Source organism: Crocodylus porosus, unplaced genomic scaffold (assembly GCF_001723895.1).
Source record: "Crocodylus porosus isolate Cpor-Errol unplaced genomic scaffold, CroPor_comp1, whole genome shotgun sequence".
NCBI lineage: Eukaryota > Metazoa > Chordata > Crocodylia > Crocodylidae > Crocodylus > Crocodylus porosus.
The window spans coordinates 10640941-10647079 of record NW_017728947.1 but is presented as its reverse complement, the minus strand read 5'-3'; positions in this window follow the sequence as shown (position 1 = coordinate 10647079).

The window sequence follows — 6139 nt, the reverse complement described above, 5'->3', positions numbered from 1 at the left end:
AACGGCCACAGGTTGTTGGAGAGTAGGTTTAGATTAGACATCCATAAGAACTACTTCACAGTCAGGGTGGCTAGGATCTGGAACCAGCTTCCAAGGGAAGTGGCGCTGGCTCCTACCCTGGGGGTCTTTAAGAGGAGGCTTGATGCTTACCTAGCTTGAATCATTTGAGCCCAGTTCTTTCTCCTGCACAGGCAGGGGCTTGGACTTGAAGATCTACAAGGTCCCTTCCATACTTCTATGATTCTATGACTTTGTTTGTGACAACAGAAAAATAAGTCCATAACAGGTAATACCCACATACATTCTAAAGAGAATATAGGATGTCATATCAGCTTTAAGTAAGTGACATTAATGCTCAGCATTCACCACCTCAGGTACCTGCTCTAAACATAATGTCTCCCCAGCTTTGGATGCTATGATACTATAAGATGCAGAGACACAAATGGCCAGTGGTTAGTGATATTCACTGTATCCATGTCTGTGATGTTCTAATAATATTATGATTATGACTGCATGAAATGCTAGAAATGTTCTACTATATTGTATTATGACATCAGGAGCTCACCAGAAAGAATAGTCCACCCTATTATATCTGCTCAAAAAACTAACTGAACTTTGCATGCCTTATTGCTATTAGCTATATGGGAGTGTCTGGAAATTATAATAGATGTTGCATTGGACCTTTAGTTTGTAAGATATTAAATAATGTCAGTCCTATTTTATTTACATATAAAGCAATGGTGTTGAACCTTCTGGTCCCATGGGCTGGATGAATGGCATGGAACCAACCTGCAAGCTGGATCCCAAATGGGGATGGCATGTGGGTCACTCCCATGCACTGGCCCAATCCCACACTCAGATCCAATCATGCACAGACTCAGCACACAGGTGCAATCTGGGGCACTGACCTAATCCAGTATGCTGGAACCAACCCCATGCATCAACCCCACTGTGGACTGGTGATCTAGCATGCAGGGCCACATCATCTGGCCTGCAGGGCTCCTCACAGGTCTGGAAATTCGATGGCAACAGCAATGGCAGCAAGCCAGCAATTACTGCTGCCACCACTCTCTTGCCACCAAATTTCTGGACCTATGGGGAGCCCCTTAGGCTGAATGACATGACTCCATCAGCCAGATCTGGCCAACATGCCACAAGTTGAACACCAGTGATTTAGAGGATTAATAAATCTGTTGGACCTCTCACCATGGATTCTTCTTCACTGTAGTGCCATAAAGTAGAAGAGCTATTTCTTAGTCACCATCAGTAACTGATTATACACCCAACTTGTTCTCTCTAATATTGCTAGGACAGTCATTAGACTCCCATCTTTATGTAAAAGGGGGCTACTGGTCATTATTCTTTGCAACATTCACATGTTGAGAAAACATATATTTAAGTTTATTGTCACTTATTGGCAGCAAAAGATGTGATTTGCCTTTTCTGTGCCCCTAAATTCAGATTTTAGTTTTATAAATGAAAAGCTTTCTAGTTTATGAAGGGAAAAACTGAACCCCTAGTATTAGGTAGCTTGTACCAGAAGCTTTGCAGAAAGCCTTATTTTCTTACCATGTGACATAAGATTCAATTCTTTTTTTTTCTTCTCCAGGATATAGCCTTTGCTTTGACAAGAGCTGCAACTACTGTAGTAGAATAGCTTCACATCCTTCAAGTGTAGGGTTTGTGATAAAAAAATATTGCATTAAGGTGCTTGCTTTCCAGATACACTTATAATTATCACCAAAGAATTCTAACCAGATCTTGCCAGTGACATTCTACATGCCAAAATGGGTAATACAGTCAAATTTAGATTCAGATTTTTTGATTACCAATCAAACAAGTATAGATCATCATAAGACTCCTCCGCAAGTCTTTAAAGTAGACATCAGACTCTAGGTTAAATTGCTAAGTAACCAATAATCAAGTCTTTAGTCATGCTTTCCAAAAACCTTACACTAACTTCCTGAATATACAGAAGCAGAAGCATGCACACTTCCTTGCACATACTTCTTGACTCCATACAAGTACTTACCTTCTTCTTATCAACTACACACTAACTCATTGCAGTGGGCCTGTCATAAGTTATTACATTGCTGGAAATACTTGCCATACCTCACAAAAAACCTGTCTGATTGGAAAATACTAAGGCTAAGTCTATTTAGGATCAGTACCTTTAAGAGTGACAAAGTTGTGGATACCAGTTGTTGGGAATAGTATGTTCCTGGTACCACTCTCATTCTGTACAGATCACAAGATCCAGTATTATAGATCCCATTGCTAATGTGACATTTATCTAAAGATGACTGAGACAAAGGTGAAACTGAATCACTACTTCTAGTATTTCATAGATTCATAGATGTAGGGTCAGAGGGGACCTGAGCAGATCATCAAGTCCGAACCCCTGCCCTGGGCAGAAATGAATACTGGGCTCATATGACACCCAAGTTAAGCTCATATGACCCACACTAGGTAGTTATCAAGCCTCCTTTTAAAGACCCCTAAAGTACGAGCCAGCACCACTTCCCTTGGAAGCTGGTTCCAGATCCTGGCTGCTCAGACTGTGAAGTAGTGCCTCCTGATGTCTAGCCTGAACCTACTCTGAATCAAATGCAAACTAAGTTCAAGCACCATTTTAGGGAATGTAAATGCTCCCTCACTGACATTCTGTAAAAATAGCAGTAAAATGGAGTATTTTATTAGTAAATCATCTAAATAGATTCATTGTTTCATAGTTAGTAGGGTTGGAAGGGACCTAAGCAGATCATCTAGTCTGACCCCCTGCCATGGGCAGGAAAGGATGCTGCGGTCAAACGACCCTGGCTAGGTGGCTGTCTAGCCTCCTTTTGAAGACCCACAAGGTAGGGGCAAGCACCACATCCCTTGGAAGTTGGTTCCAGCTCCTAGCCATCCTGACAGTGAAATAGTGCCTCCTGGTATCTAGCCTGAATCCACACTCTATCAACTTATAGCCATTGTTCCTTGTTACCCCCAGCAGTGCTCAGGGGAACAGGGACTCTCCCATTGCCTGCCGGTCCCCCTTGGCAAGTTCATAGGTGGCCACTAGATCCCCCCTCAGCCTTCTCTTGTGGAGGCTGAACAGGTTCATGTCCCATAGCTTTTCCTCGTAGCGCCTGCCCTGCTTCCTCCTGATCATGTGGGTGGCCCTCCTCTAGAACCTCTTGATGCTGTCCACAACCCTCCTGAAGTGCAGTGCCCAGAACTGGATGCAGTATTCCAACTGTGGCCTGACCAATTGTTTTTGGTTTGATATTGTTGCATTAACATCAGACACACATCAAGGAATATTATTTTTTTTAAGTGTGTCTTTCATTGGGGGACCACATTTTCAAATTTGGGAGGCTAAAGTTAGGTTTAAACCCATCTTAAAATCCCCAAATATAAATGGCCTAATTTTCAAATGGGGTGAGCACCCTGCTTGTCAAACTGTCTCCAAGACTGAGAGTTTAACCTCTCTCTAACAGAAGAGAGAAGGGAGCTCAGGTCTTCTGCTTCCCAAGTCAGCATTATTATCACCAAGCCATTGTAGGTTCCACCACCAACCACATTTTTAGAAGTGGCCATGACCATTAGATTTTCTGAGGATCTAAATCCTGTCAGCATGTAAACCGTGGCCTGACATTCATTTCCTGGGCAAAGCAGAGGAGTTTGGTGACAGACTATCTAGGTTCTAGAGCCCAACAAGGTCTAGACATGTGATGCACACTGAGTTGTTCAGAGTGGATAGTCCTGGGTCTATGCAGAACACAACACTAGGTGCTTGAAGAACATTTAAGAAACATGAACTGCATCTATGAAATCTATGTATCTTGTGGCTTAAGTGATGGCTAAATGGGGGGTGGAGAAACCTGTGCTGGATCACATTTTTGGATGTAGGTCATAGAATCATAGAATCAATGAGTCGGAAGGGACCTAGACAGATGATCGAGTCCGACCCCCTGCCATGGACAGGAACGAGCACTGGGGGTGGGAGGGGTCATAATACCCCAGCCAGGTGCCTATCCAGTCTCCAAGGTGTCTCCTAGGTGTCTCAGTTCAGTTTAACCTTGCTCTGAATATAGCCCATGATCCTTAATTTGTATAGACTTCACTTTCTTGCTTTTGTTAAACAAGGATGATCATACTTAGTTGCTTTGTAGCACTGTTGTTACTAGTTAATGTCTGTGAAGTGCTTTGAAGATAAAAGCGCTATGCTAGTGTTAAGTATTTTTGTTAGCTTGTTCTTTTTATTATCTTTAAAGGGGGAAAAGGTGTTATAATAAATACTTTTAAAAATAAAAACCAAAACATGTAAAGACAAGAATGCCAGAGATGAAAGAAAGCATAGCACAGTCAGAAATATAATCGTATTCCTCATTGTTATATTTTCAGTTGGTCCTGCACAGAAAGTAGAATTTTAATAGATACTGTGCTAAGGCATGACCTCACTTCATGTCTGTTCTTTAAATGATTTCTGTAAACAAATACTAGAACTGAACAAATATTTTGAATTGAATTGAGGTGTTTTTTGCCTCTTTGTCCATTCAAGAATTGCTGAGCTTTTCTTTTTTTCAAATTTGTTCATTATTCAAAATTATTCACTGAATCCTTTCTGTACACAGTTTTTGCTCTGTAGGTTGTTTGGGAGCAATTAACTGTGTGCATATTATATATAAAAAGTTGAGAAGCATTCGTTAGTGTTGGTTGGTTACACAGGCATGGGTGGAGCGTAAGTGCTTTCATAGTTTCATAGTTTCTAGGGTCGGAAGGGACCTGAGCAGATCATCTAGTCCGACCCCCTGCCATGGCAGGAAAGAGTATTGGGGTCAAACGACCCCAGCGAGGTGATTGTCAAGCCAATTTCCTTTGTCACAGGAAAAAAACATATATTTGTCCTAGGTTAGCAGGTTGTCTAGCAAAACATTGTCCTGGGGTTCCTAGTGACAAAATAATATAATTATTTCTATTTCCTGAGTGACTGAATGCAACTCTGGGCAACCCTGGTTCATAAAGGAGCATATATATCCTAAATATACCTAAGCTTAAGATATATTACTCATAAAATTAAAATTAGATGCATGATTAAAAATCTTGCTGAATGAGGGTCAGAATTTTGGTGCAAATATTGGCATTTACAAGTTCAAAATTCACTATGATTATTACTCTGACATTCACTAAAATCTACTGTTTCTTTAAAAAAAATATTTCTCTGGGAATATTTATTAGCTAGAATAGTTGCAAAAACCAGTCACATGGAGGGGCATAAACACCATTAAAGCAAATGCAGATTTTTGTAATGCAATGGAAGAGTTGAGGGGAAAATTCTGAAGCACTAATAATTACCTGTTGCACTCCATAACAAGATGGAGTGATCATTCCCTGATGAACTAAAACCTCCCACAAGTCTCTAAATAAGCTGCAATATAAGTACAGAAGCTTTTAATTTACTCTGTCACGACAGCCTTTAAAATGTCCCTAAGTAGTTCTTAATACAATTGACCACAATGATTTTGTCACGGTAATTATGTTGTACTGTGTCAATCATCAGGAAGTGTTAATATAAACTAGAACAGCGCTGAAGGAATTTGTTATGGGCTGTCATGTCAAGAACCCAAATGCTAACCTACAGTGGCCTTTAATACGATAGATTATTAGAACTACTAAGAGATCAGAGTACAATTAATCCACAGATTTAACAGTCCTCAACTGTAGTGGGACTTGAAACAATTAAGCAATAATGGATGACAGGAAGGACACTTCCTGGCAGCTAATGACCAACAACAGTATTTGAAGGCCCTTAACCCAGCTGATTATTAACTGCTGGAAAAGACACAACCGGAATCTCACAGTTGCTCTTACAAACCACATATTAAGAAAATAAATCCATGACTTAATTTTTTCCCCTGTGCCAACTACTGTAATTTGGTTATCATTCTAATAATTCACTGCTGAAAAAATACCAGCATGGTAACCAATGAGAAAGGACCTCATCTGGAACTTTCTAATTCAAAAAATTTTAAAAGCGCAGAAGTGATAATGACACCAAAGGAACCGGTCATTATGCCTCACAAGTAAAATCTATGTTAAAGATCCCAGTTGTATTTCTAGTCTAAGGGGAAGTGTGCTTTAAGGCATGAAAACA